The sequence below is a fragment of the Macaca thibetana genome, chromosome 8, assembly GCF_024542745.1.
Source record: "Macaca thibetana thibetana isolate TM-01 chromosome 8, ASM2454274v1, whole genome shotgun sequence".
NCBI classification, from domain to species: domain Eukaryota; kingdom Metazoa; phylum Chordata; class Mammalia; order Primates; family Cercopithecidae; genus Macaca; species Macaca thibetana.
The window spans coordinates 92,835,863-92,849,519 of NC_065585.1; the positions used below are offsets into that span (position 1 = coordinate 92,835,863).

A 13,657-nucleotide genomic window follows, 5' to 3' on the forward strand; every position below is an offset into this window, starting at 1 on the left:
ATATAAGGCAGATGCATTTGGTGATAGAAGAATGGAAAATGTGAGTGCTTGCATTTTCTCTGACCTGGTTGCATCTGTGCTAGGAAGTGGTGCTTTAAGTAACCAAGGTTGTGGTAAGGCCTTGGCTTAACATTGTTAGGGGATGTCTACATTTGTACAGCCAAGCACATGGGTGTTTAGGTGTTGGTTATGGGAGCCACAGGTGTGCTGGTGGGTGGATCAGTCAGTGCGTCTCTGTCACTGCTATTGCTTAAGTAGTATAGAGGTTTTGTTCTGATTACATATCATTATATCTTTGTAGTCCATATTTAAAATATTGGGCCTTGAATAGAAGGAACTATTTAGAAATGTCATAGCTCAAAAAGCAAATGCAAAACAGTCTTTGTTTTAGAAGGATGGTTTATCTCTGTTACTCCTGTAAGTCTTGGTATTCTAAGTTTTCATGTTTTCATTATAGGCTCTTGGTGGCTAGAGCAGATTTAAAATTTTCTGGTCAGTCTTCATACTCAACTGTATAAGAACAAATTTTGGAACATGCAAAGGCAGCCACTCTAATTTTAGTTTCAAGTAAAAGCCTACTAGTGTTCTATACTGATTTAACATGCATTGTAAATCCCATTGTGAAAGAATTATTTTAAATGCATCTAAACCATTTTAATGGGCTTGACTTTTCCCTGTAAATAGAGTAATTTGAACCTTTATTTTTTTATGAACCAGAGAAATTAGAAATGGAAAGATTTAGGCATTTCTACAATGATCTATATAAATATCTGTGAATTATAACCATTCATGCAGTTGATTTGGCTTTAAAGGAAAGGGAGGTAATCCCCTTGGACTTAAAGTAGTTTAATTACCTCATTATTTATGACAAAAAGGCTTTATATAAGCTTTTTTTGTTGTTGTTGTTGTTAAGGACTTGTTCAGTTATCACTGTCGAGTAATCACTGGTTTTATTGTATCTAGGCAGCACTTAATAAAATTAATTCACTTCACACTAATATATGTATGTGTATACATGTATGTGTATGTGTATACACTAATATATATATGCGTGTATATTCACATAGAATATAATATAAATGGCATTCCCTGTACTGCTTCAGGAAAACTGACACTTTCTGTGGGAATGGTGCTTCCTGGCATTTTGTAGTCAGCATGAGACCCTGTTAAATTTGATACTTTTCACATTTTCATGTAACTTTGCGTCTTGTCAAAGAGGTAGGAAAGTACTATTATTCCTATTTTATAGATGCATGAGCTAAAATTCAAAGTGACTTCGATTTCCTCAATCTGCTTTATTTTCTATAAAATGGTGGTATCAGACTCAGCAATCAACATTGTTGAAAGAAATAGGGTTTAATGTGAGATAGATCTAGAACTAAACCCCAGTTTTGCCTCCACCTAGCTGTAAAAGGTTAAGGAAGTTATTTAATCCCTTTTCTTCGTTTCGCATCCCTAAAAGTAATGCTGTTACAAAAAATTTTATGAAGACTGAAATGTGTTAATATACTTAAAACACCTCAAAGCTTTATGCTGTAAGTGCTTAATTAATGGTAGTTGCACTAATAATCAGTAATAAAAGTTATATATTATTTTGTGAGTCATATGCTACTTTTCAGAGATTATGAGATCAATTAACACTTGACAGAAAGTGACGAACCTAACCTAGAAGCAATATCCACTTTCAGTAGAGGCCAAACTTGGACTTATAACCTCATGGTCTCTTACCAATATTGTAGGTAGTGAGTGAGGAGTTAACAATAACAACAAAAGGCCTAGGAAAAGCAAGGAGAATGTGTCCTATATAGTCAGGGACAGACTGTGGAGTCACATTAGACCCAACGTAGTTGTGTGTAAAATAAAGCAGATTTGAATCATCTAGTCACACAAAAAAGAAACGAGAAATTACTGCAGTGAGAGAGCAAAGCAATTCCAGATGGTGGAATGCTTTTACTGTGTGTATTGGTCTCTGAGGTGCTCCTGGCATACCATTATCATAATATTCCTCATAATGACCCTGAGCCACTAAGAAGTGGTTGAGTTATGCTGGGTAATTCGCTAAGACTATAGAACTGATACACTATATAAAGACTTTCATTAGTTTGTTTTTAATCTTTGGATCTTAAAGGAGTATTTTTCAGTTACCAGTAACGTTAATTTGTTTTACTCGGTGCTAGATAAAAATTATTAAATTTTTAAGAATCAAATGAAATATGTACATTATTTCATTTGATTCTTAAAACTAAGGTAGGTCATAGAAAGGTTAATGGCCAATGGTAAAATAAAGGCTGTGAGTTCAGACTTTCATGAATATGTTTGATTCTGGATCTCTTTCTCATTGTTACCCCAAAGCTTATTTATAAAGGTCAGGGCCTGCTGATTTCTTTTCATACCTTGTAGTGCCTTCTACTATGGGAGCATTAAAAAAATCAGGTCCTGCTCCTAAATGTGTTAATATTTTGTTATCTAGTGTATCTTCACATTCATTTTTTTGTGATACACAAAAGTCATTTACCTGCAGGGGAATCTGTTTTTAAAAGGATGCTCCAGGCCGGGCGCGGTGGCTCAAGCCTGTAATCCCAGCACTTTGGGAGGCGGAGACGGGCGGATCACGAGGTCAGGAGATCGAGACCATCCTGGCTAACCTGGTGAAACCCCGTCTCTACTAAAAAATACAAAAAAACTAGCCAGGCGAGGTGGCGGGCACCTGTAGTCTCAGCTACTCGGGAGGCTGAGGCAGGAGAATGGCGTAAACCCGGGAGGCGGAGCTTGCAGTGAGCCAAGATCCGGCCACTGCACTCCAGCCTGGGCAACAGAGCGAGACTATATCTCAAAAAAAAAAAAAAAAAAGGATGCTCCCTCTTGAGGCCCAACCTGGAATCCTCCTGCATTGAAGTGACAGTTTTGAATCTACTACTATATCCTGTTGGATGCCAACAGCTAAGAAAAGGTATGGACCATCATATACAGGGTCTTACTCTATTGAACTGAACTTCTGTAAGCACTCAGAATGAATCTGTATGGTAGCTTTCTACTATCCTAAAAGTAAGGTCAGGAATTAGGAATGAACTGTAAACAGTTTTAAACTTGAAGTTTATGTTTAGGCACAGTTTCTTCTAATAGAGTAAGATACTAGAAATTATGAAAACTTGGCCGGGCGTGATGGCTTATGCCTGTAGTCCCAGCACTTTGGGAGGCCAAGGCGGGCGGATCACAAGGTCAAGAGATCGAGACCATCCTGGCCAACATGGTGAAACCCTGTCTCTACTAAAGATACAAGAAAATTAGCTGAGTGTGATGGCGCTGAGTGTGGTAGCTGTAATTCAGCTACTTGAGAGACTGAGGCAGGAGAATCGCTTGAACCCAGGAGACAGAGGTTGCAGTGAGCCGAGATCGTGCCACTGCACTCCAGCCTGGTGACAGAACAAGACTCCATCTCAAAAAAAAAAAAAAAAAATTATGAAAACTTTTTTGTGTGAAACTGTTCTCAGATGTTGGGACTGAGCATACTCTTTTTTTTTTAAACAAGAGGAAAATGATTGTGTGGCTTGATAATTACCATACCAGACAATTTCATTTTTTGCAGTGTTTCCAGTTGCTACTTAAAATTGAGTTTCAGGGTCTTCAGGATGTTCTTGCACTGTTAGTTTATACATAGTTATTGCTTCAGTTAGAGGATTTGAGACTATCTTAAGAACATAACCTTGTATTATTTGCCTGTAAGAGAAAATAAATTCCACGTCTGTCAAGGAATAATAAGCATATTTCTTGCTGCTGATCCTTTTGCCATATTGTTTCTTCACCTGTATGCTGGATGAGAAATGGGAGAAGAAGGGATGGATTTGGGCTGCTGGTATACATATTTAAGATGGATTGTGTCTGATTCCCTATGGAACAGCATTACCCTGAAGAGTAGGAGTCAAAGTTTGGGTAGTGTGGTTGGTGCATAGTAGCCCCCCAAAGAGGTCCATGTTCTAATCCCTGGAACCTGCGAATATGTGACCTTATATGGCAAAGGGGAATTAAGGTTGCAGATGAATTAAAGTTGCTAATCAGTTTAAGATAGGAAGATTATCCTGGATTATCCCGATGAGCCCAGTGTAATCATAAGGGTCCTTAAAAATGGAAGGGGGAGGCAGAGTGAAAGAACCAGAGAGACAGCGGAAAAGGAATCAGCCACATGATTCCTGCTTTGAAGACGGAGGAAAGAGAGGGCCATGAGGCGTGAGAGAGAGAGAAAAAAAGCAGATGGACACTAGACACTGATGCAAGGGAACAGATTTCTCCCAAAGAACCTTCAGAAAGGAACAGTCTCCCCAACACCTTGATCTTAGCCCGGTGAGACTTGTATCATGAGACCCGTGTGTCAGACTTCTGACTTCCAGAACTATCACATAATAAACTTGTGTGGTTTTAAGCCATTAAAGTTGATGCTAATTTGCTGTGACAGTGATAGAAAACTAATACAGGTAAATACACTGTGGCCATTTGAATCCTTATGGAAATGACTTCTAAACAGCCTGTCCCCAACAAAATATTAAGATGACATTTATAAAACTGATACAACTAGTGCAGCTGTGTTTAAATGGGGGCAGCATTGAGTCCTGCCAAGTGAGATTTCTTCCCATTTTCGTAGAATCTTGGGGGCACCTCTGGATTTTTGGAGCCTCTTTATTGATAAAAGTTATATACTGGGCAGATGAATCAAAATGGCATATAGGATGCCATTGAAACTGGCACAACTACAGGTGTGATCATCTTGAAGTTCATTGCAGTAATCTAGCAAAAATGGATAGGGATATTCACAAAAGGGCTTTTCACTAAGGGGAATGGGAGTAATTGAAGAGTACCTGGTCTGAAAGGTGAGGGGCTATAGTTTTAGATATATTCTAAATTTGAAATGATAGAACTTCCCTCCCCAGTGAAATTAATCTAGAAACTTATTGAATGCACTGGAAAATTTCTGCTAAAGAGGATGATGATTTTGAGTAAGTCCAACAGGAGAAAGGAAAAATACCTGTCCTGAAGTCTCTTCGGCAATATGTTGGAGGAAGGGACAAAATTAACAGCTATTTAAATTGCAGAAAAGCAGACAGAAGTTGAGGTCTTTGTGAATTTGCTGCAAAGATTCTTACCAGTTTGGAGGAAAGAGCCTTGTGCTTTAAAAAATTATACATAGTCTTTATTCTTAGTAGGAAAGAATATCCCTGTGCATTCACTGTAAGTACACAAAAATGCATTTCCACTCTATGCTCTCGAGTTGTTAAAGGAGAATTTATAGTAATGTCATTGGATAACACAAATTACAAAAAATTGCTATCATTGAAAGTGTTTTTGTTTTTCCAGAACACGTATAACCTTCTGACCCAGCACAAACAACGTATGCCCCTGTAGAGTCATAAGGCTGTCTTTCTGACAGTTACCACTCTTCTGTGGTGGTGAGTGTATTGCATTTTAATACAGTGACAAAGTATGTGATTTATTTAGTGTCATTTACTGTTGCTTTATTGTAAAATTGTTTTTCTGCAAATAGCTCCTTTGTGAATTTGTATTTTTAGCCTGCCTACCCCTGCCTACGTGAAATTTAAGGAGTTTTTCAGTGGTTTTATTTTGTCGTTTCCCATGTGTGTTAATAATCATGTAAGTTTATAGGAGAGAAGCAAGGGCACCAGAAAAAACATGTGCTTCAGTTAACAAGCTCTTTTCAAGCCAACTCCTGTAGATGAAGCCACTAAGGCATCCTCCTGTCTAAAAGTTTGTATGATGTATTGTCCTAGGTAGGAACTTGAAGGTGGTAGAATTGATAACTGCCACTCTCAGTACTCTTAGTCACTGCTGGCATCTAACTTCCCCTCTCTGATCAGCATGACAGCTCTCTTAACGCAGAAAATGTGGTAAGAAGTGTTCAAAATTTTGCCAAGAAGCAAAGATACCCTCCCCGCACCCAAATACTTAGAAGTTAAAATGAAAAGGATGAGAGGCTGTTTGTGTGATATAGTAATTTAAGTTAAATTGAGGAGGTTGTGGATGCTTTGTCTGGCCAAGTATCAGTATCTGTTGTATTTTAGTTAATTTTATTGCTCAACATCTGTCTTTATTTCAGTGGCTTGTGTGTAGTCTTTCTGGTTTTCGGATTATATAAATCTGGGTCCAGTCAGGAAATCATGCAGTAATTTGAGCAGAGAATGTTTAGTGTAAAGGATTATTTACTGTAACAGAGCTAGTAGGAAGTACAGAAAGTGCTACAGAATATAGAAATAGATGTAAGAAACAGCCACTACTTCTAGAACTACAATTGAGCACCCAAAGAAGAGGACTATCCCAGGCTGAGATCAGGTTCTTGTTGGAGAGGGTATATCCATAGGTTATTGGATGGCAGAGAAGTTGATGGAATTTGCCAGAAATCTATCCTCTAGGATACCATAGAAAGATGTTCATAGAGGCATTTTGCTAGAGGCTGTGTTCTACAAACTGTCCAAAAGAGAGTGCTGGGGAAAGCTGTCTATTGTCATGCACTGCAGCATCCTGGTGCTGGGGAAGCCTGCCAAGCAATGCACCAGGCTGGGAAGCAAAGTCCTTTCCCCTTGCAGTGTTTTCTCCAATGCTGTCTGCTGAACATTACCTATCAGTTGGGATTGAGGCAGTGGGTGTTAAAAAGAATATTTATTTGTGCCTAATCCCTGGTGGGATCAGGGCAGCATATTACTACACTAGGGTTTTCTTGAAGAACATACTTGTTATTTTATTTCCTTTTGCCATTCAGAAACTTTTCTTCTAGATAAAATGATGGTACACTCCTTTTGACTTAGAGGCCAATTCCTGCTTTTGTGTTTGGTTGTTCCCAGTTCAGCTGATTGTGGCTATTTCCTGCTTGCCTCCTGTATTCTCTCATACTGAAATATAAAAATGAAACTGTAGTCCTGAGCCAAATATTTAGGCACTGCTTGTTTTTACTGCACTGACTTAGATCAGTGGCTCTGTCTGTATTTTTAAGAGGTACACCTGGTTTATTTTAACAATATCAGGCTTTAACACTGTCTCAATCCCAACTGATAGGTAATGTTCAGCAGATAGCAACAGACCCAAAGAAGGCATTTTATCTCAGAAAATGTCATATTTTATAGCTTTTATTTTAGGATCTATTGAAAAGAAACTCAAGATACTGGAGCCACAAATCTGTCAGTATGCCTTTGAACGAGTAGTTTTGTCTGATGAATGACAGAGCAAACTAGATAATTTTATGATTTTCTTTATTTCTCTTGACCTGCTTTTCACAAATATCAAAGTGCCTATTTTGTTTGGGTTTATTTGCACAAGAATATTTATGAACTGTGTCTTTGTTTTTGTGAACACAACTGGTTTTAAAGTTCTGGAATGAGGTTTTTAAATTTCAGCAATATAATATGACTGATTTTTACTTGGCCTCTTTTTATTGCTTTTGTCACAGTAATTCAACTGCAGGGAATTCAGAGGCCTAAAAAAAGCCCTTGTTACCTTATGCTAGCTAGGTCTGTACATCAAGGGAATGATTTAGAAAATACACATACCTAGGTTGTTTTCAATTTGACTTTCTAAACACATTTTAAAAATATCTTGGGCATTTGCCAACCTTTGTGTACCTCCTTATACTTAATATTTATAAAACTTTAAAATATTTGCTCTTTTGTGAGATTTACTGTGGCTTAATATTGCATTAATAATTCAGAGGAAAATCTGTTGAATTTCTTTCCTCTCTCTGTGTTTTTGTGTGTGTCCCTCTCTTAGTATCTGTCTATGTATATATACATATATATATATATTTTACTCTTAATAACAGTCTCCCCACTTGCTAGCTTTAGGACACTGAAGTATCAACTCTTTCACCTTTAATGGGAACTATGGCATCTGTACTACAGTCTTTGCTACTTAATTCAGGCCATGGAAAATTACAAGTTTAAATACTTTATAATCTGATGATAATACTTTTGGTTTCATAGGTTTTATTCCATCTAGCTATTATATTCCCTGTTCATTTTCTCTTATTTTGAACTCTGAAGCATTTACCTTACCTTTTTTGTCTGTTTTTTCCCTCCTACCCCCAAGACAGAGTCTCGCTCTGTCGCCCAGACTGGAGTCTAGTGGCGCGATCTCAGCTCACTGCAAGCTCTGCCTCTTGGGTTCACACCATTTTCCCACTTCAACTTCCCGAGTAGCTAGGACTACAGGCACAGGCCACCACGCGCGGTTAATTTTTTTTTTTTTTTTTGTATTTTTAGTAAAGCCGGGGTTTCACCGTGTTAGCCAGTATGGTCTCTGTCTTCTGACCTCGTGATCCGCCTGCCTTGGCCTCCCAAAGTGCTGGGATTACAGGCGTGAGCCACCACGTTCGGCCGTTTTTTCTTTTTTTTTTTTAAAGTATGATATTCACAATTAAACTGTAAGCTTTTAAAGACTTGTGTTTTCTCTCCAATGAAATATAATACCCCAAACAGGCTATGTTAATGTCCAGTGGAGGGTGTAATTTGTCAAGTACATAGATATATGTCTTCTTTTCATGATCTTAAATAACTGAGAAACTTGCACTCAGTTATTCATTAGTAGCAGTCTTGAATACTATCTTTGTTATAAGGCATTCAGCTAAGTGTCAGAAGTAAACAAGTGACTAACATGTAGACCCTTACTTTGAAGAGGCCACAGTCCAGTGGTTGGGAAACAGGATAGTCACTTTGTGGAGAGAGGATACAGAGATACACATAGGCTCAGAGTGTTTGAGAGCTTTTGAAAAAAGGTACAGTTATGGATTGAATGTTCATTTCCCCACAAAAGTCATATGTTGAAACACTGACCGCCCCCTACCCCATGCCCAGTGTAGCTGTACTTGAATAAGGGGTTTCCAAGGAAGTAATGAAGATCATAACGGTGAGGCCCTGATCCAATCGCATCATTTTAAAAAGTGACACCAGAGCGCTCCCTCATGCTTTTTTGTGTGTACAAAGAAGAGGTCATGTGAGAACACAGCAAGATGGTGACCATCTGCAAGCCAAGAAGAGAGGCCTAGAGGCCTTACCAGAAAGTGATTCTGCTGGCACTTTTATCTTGGATTTCTAACTTGAGAAAATAAATTTGGGTTGTTTAAGCCACCCAGTCTATGGTACTTTGTTATGACAGCCTGAAAAGACTAAGGCTCATAAGTGTTTTGGGGTTGGACTTAGAGATTTCTAAGAGGAGGGGACTCATTAGTGGCATCTTAGTGAACAAGGAGGACTTTCTAGGTAGAGACTAGAATGCATATGCAAGAACATGGAGGCTTGAAGTGTATTGTGGTTAAGGGAACTTCAGCAAAGGCTGTGGGAGGAGAGATGGCTGGAGGTGCCCCTGAAATAGTATTCAGGGCTCAGATTAGATAATGCACTTTTGAAATGGAAAAAAATGGAGCCCAGATATGAGCAAAGTTCTGCAGCTTTGGAATTACACCAAGGATTTAAGCCCAGCTCTACATTTTTTTTCTTTGTAAAATCAGTATAATAAAACCTACCTTGAAGGTTTTTTTGAGGGATAATTAAAAGACAATTCTAAAACAGTTGGTTGAATGCCAGGCAACTACTAAGTGTAGTAATTATTAAGGTGGATGAAATCAGATCTGTTGGGGTCCAAATGAAAGTTGAACTTACTACACTCTGCCTGTCTGTAGATGTAAATATAAATGCTATCATATTTGTAATATTCTTGTCAAATGGGATGGGATTAGGGTGACAGTCTGGCAAATTGAGGCTTTTTGCCTTAGGACCTGTTTTTCTGTGGAGGATGAAGCAGGACCCTTTGTTGAATTAGGGAGCCTGGTCTTGAGAGGTTGTTGGTTGTAGTAGTGGTAATGAATTTGCTGTGGGAGGGGAGTGGGATCCAGAGATGAATAAACACAGAGATATTGCTGGGCATTGTTGAAAATCCAGTTAAGCTTGAAGATTATGAATTTTTAGTGGCACCAATACAAGCACTGGATTTCTTTCTTAAGTAACACTTCACAATATAAAACAGTCCATGGAGAAGAGAGATTATTGGCGTGTTCCATGATCAGAAGTTTGCAAGATGAGTGAGGCAGAAAGTTAGAATGAAGGATTGGGAGTAATGAAGACTCAGTGAAGCAATATTCATGGGATTGATTTGGGAAGAAGATGAGAGTAGGTGTTAGCCCGTTGTGGCCCATGGGCCAAACTTGGACTGCTGTCTTTTTTTGTGTGGTCTGCAGCTAAGAATGGTGTTTACTTTCAAATGGTTGGAAGAATATTTTATGACATGAAAATGATATGACTTTCCAATTTTAGTGTCCAGAAATAAAATTGTGTTGGAACAAAGCCATGTTCTTTCACTTATAAGTTGTCTATAGCTACTTTTGCCCTACAACAGCAGTGTTCAGTAGTTGGGAGAGAAACTATTGCCTGCAAATCCTAAAATGTTTACTATCTGGCCTTTTCAGAAAAAGTTTGCTGATCCTTGGGATAGAGGACTAGTGACATTGACTGTAGTGGCAGACAGCAAGCCAAATAGACATAAAATCAGGTCAGAGAAAAAAGTAAGGATTCAGGTTGGGCAATTGGGTGATACAAGTCCTCAGTTAAAGGTGTCATAGTTGTTCCTTTGGAGATTGAAAAGGTTGTTCATGTACATTGAGGATGCCCCTGATTATGGTATGAGTTGAGGAGTAGAGAAGACTACAGTAGAGATGCTAGACTTCCCAATAAAGGTGGAAGAGTTGATATTTCCTAAGGATAGGACGTGGGGGATTATTATTAGTATATAAGATAACGTAGTAAGAAATACAAATACGAAACATGTTTTCCTACACCTTTTTCAGTAAGTTTTTTTAAAAAAATCACTGTGAATCTTACAGGCCTAAAGTTGTCTTTCTAATTTTGCATTTTAATTGCCACTGAGGTTGGGCATAATTTCGTATTTGCTTGTGGTTTAGTAATTCTTCTGGTAAATACTTGTTGTCTCCTCTGCCCGCCTCCCCCTTTTTTTTTTTCATTAAAAGGAGACAGGATCTTGCTCTGTTGACCAGGCTGGAGTGCAGTGGTGCTATTGTAGCTCACTGTAACCTCAAACTCCCCCAAGGGATCCTCTTGCCTCAGCCCCCTGAGTAGCTGGGACTTCAGGTACATGCCACCACTTACACCTGGCTATTTTTTTTTAAAAAACTTTTTTTTTTTTTTCGTAGAGATGATGGTCTTGCTATGTTGCCTTGGTTGGTCTCTAACTCCTGGCCTCAAATAATCCTGCAGCCTTGGCTTTCCAAGGTGCTGGGATTATAGGCATGAGCCACTGCACCTGGCCTTCTGCCCTTTTATTACAAAAATTAAAAATGTGTCTTTGTAAATAATTCTTATAAATTTGGATATCAACCCTTTGCCACATGTTGCAATTTTTCCCCCAGTTTGTTTGTATTTTGATGTTTTACTCTGTGCTTTGCCAGATAGAATATATCGTTTTTATCATTTTTACGTTTTGCCTGTGGCTTTTTAATTTAGAATGTCTTCTCTACCTGAAATGAGATACATAGTTGTCTCTCTTTTTTTCTGGTTATTTTATTTTGCTTTGATTGCTCAGAGGCAGGTGTGTGACTGAGCTTTAATTGAATAGAACCTGTTGACTTGTAAATTGTAAGTACTCAGTTTTCACATAGTTTCACTTTCCTATTAATCTGTGTTTTCCTCAACCTGATTTATATATGAATTCCCATAGCCCACCTCAGATTCTTAAATTATAGTTTAGTGGGATAATCATGAACATGAATACACTGACTTTAGTTTTAAATTACCATTTTCTTTAAAGCTTTGTTTTGTTATAGTTTGTTCCCATGATTTGGTTTTGGCTCTTACAAGTTTCCTGTTACATTTCCAACTTTATTTGATTTTAGTCATGCCACTTTTCTCCAACCTAAACTGAGAATAACAATATGACATTCCTTCCTAAGGTGATTTTTCTTTGCTTTTTTTCCCCCCTCATGTGACAGGTCTAGGAGTGAACTTTAGGAAATATATACTGTGAAGGAATTATCTTTGCTGATTGCTCAGTTCTTGCTTTTTTTTCTTTTTTCTTTTGAGACACAGGGTCTTGCTCTGTCTCCTAGGCTGGAGTACAGTGGCATGACCACGGCTCACTGCAGCCTTGACCTCCCAGGCTCAAGCAATCTTCCTACCTCAGAGTTCCGAGTCCCTGGGATCACAGGTGCACACTACTACACCTGGCTAATGTTTTAAATGTTTTATAGAAATAGAGTCTCACTATTTTGCCAGGGCTGGTCTCGAACTCCTGGGCTCAAGCAGTCCTCCCACCTTGGCCTCCCAAAGTGCTGGGATTACAGGCATGAGCCTTACTCATAGTTTTAAAAGTCAAGTTGTCTTTCATCTATTTCCTGTTTGCACAAAATAGCATTCTTTTCCATTAATCTGCTATTCCCCTTGGCTTTATTTATTTGTTTTTGAGACAGGGTTTTGCTCTGTCACCCAGGCTGAAGTATAGTGGTGTGATCATAGCTTGCTGCAGGCTTTACCTCTTGGGCTCAAGGGATCACCCAACCTCCACTTCCTAATTAGCTGGGACTATAGTCATGAGCCACAATGCCTGACTAATTTTTAAATTTTTTTTGTAGAGATGAGGGTCTCTCACTATGTTGCCCAGGCTGTTCTCGAACTCCTGGACTGAAACAATTCTCCTGCCCCAGCCTCCCAAAGTGCTGGGATTACAGGCATGAAGATCTTGCTTGCATTTTAACTCATAATTCATGTATTTATATAAATTCATGTTGAAATAGTTTCAAACTTACAGAAAAATTGTGAGAAATAGCACAAGAAACTTCTTCCTGTATACCAGGGGTGTCCAATCTTTTGGCGTCCCTGGGCCATATTGGAAAAAGATTGTCATGGACCACACATAAAATACACAAACACTAATAACTGATGAACTAGAAGAAAAAAAAAATCCCATAGTGTTTTAAGAAAGTTTATGATTTTGTGTTTGGCTGCATTCAAAGCCATCCTGGACTGCATATGACCCATGGGCTGTGGGTTGGACAAGCTTGCTATACACCCTTTGCTTAGATTCACAATGGCTTACTTTTATGTATCTTTATTTTGATAGAATTTCAAGCTTGTAGAAGAACTGGCACAAGAGTACAAGGAACTCCAGTACACCCTTCGCTTAGATTCATTAGTTGCTTGCATTTTGATACATTTGCTTTATTACACACACACATACACACACACACATTTGTTTTCTGCACTATTTGGAGGAGTTTGGAGTACTCTTTTTTTTTTTTTTTACTTTAGTACATATTTTCCAAGAACAAGGATGTTTTCTTAGAGAACTACAGTATAGTTATTAAAATCAGTAAGTTTAATAATTATACAATACCATTTATATATAACCTGTATTCATATTCTGCCACTTGTTTTCAATAATGTATCCTGTAGGTATCTTTCTCCCTTAGTTTAGGATCTAGTCCAGGAATATCATGGATATGATAAGTATCCATCTCAGGACATACATCAGTAGGTGCATGGGTTTGGCCTGTAAAAAGTAAAATAAAGGTTCCTGTTCGAAGACTTTCTTCCCTGTCTAATTAGGAATAAATAGTAACTTCTCTTAAAAGCAAAATTTATTCAAAGACCTGTACTAATGT

The 13,657-nt window shown here is 38.3% G+C and overlaps 1 protein-coding gene across 2 annotated transcripts in view; it reads left to right on the forward strand.

The window, feature by feature from the left end:
- Positions 1-13,657, forward strand: part of PCMTD1 (protein-L-isoaspartate (D-aspartate) O-methyltransferase domain containing 1) — an 81,359-nt gene that overhangs the window by 8,223 nt on the left and 59,479 nt on the right. The window contains exon 1 of one of the 2 annotated variants that reach the window (XM_050801796.1): positions 3,532-5,438. The exons of the other annotated variant lie outside the window; for it this stretch is intronic. The gene's annotated coding sequence lies outside the window, so the exon portion shown is untranslated. Of the gene's footprint in view, positions 1-3,531; positions 5,439-13,657 lie in introns of those variants that run through there. 2 annotated transcript variants of the gene reach the window in all.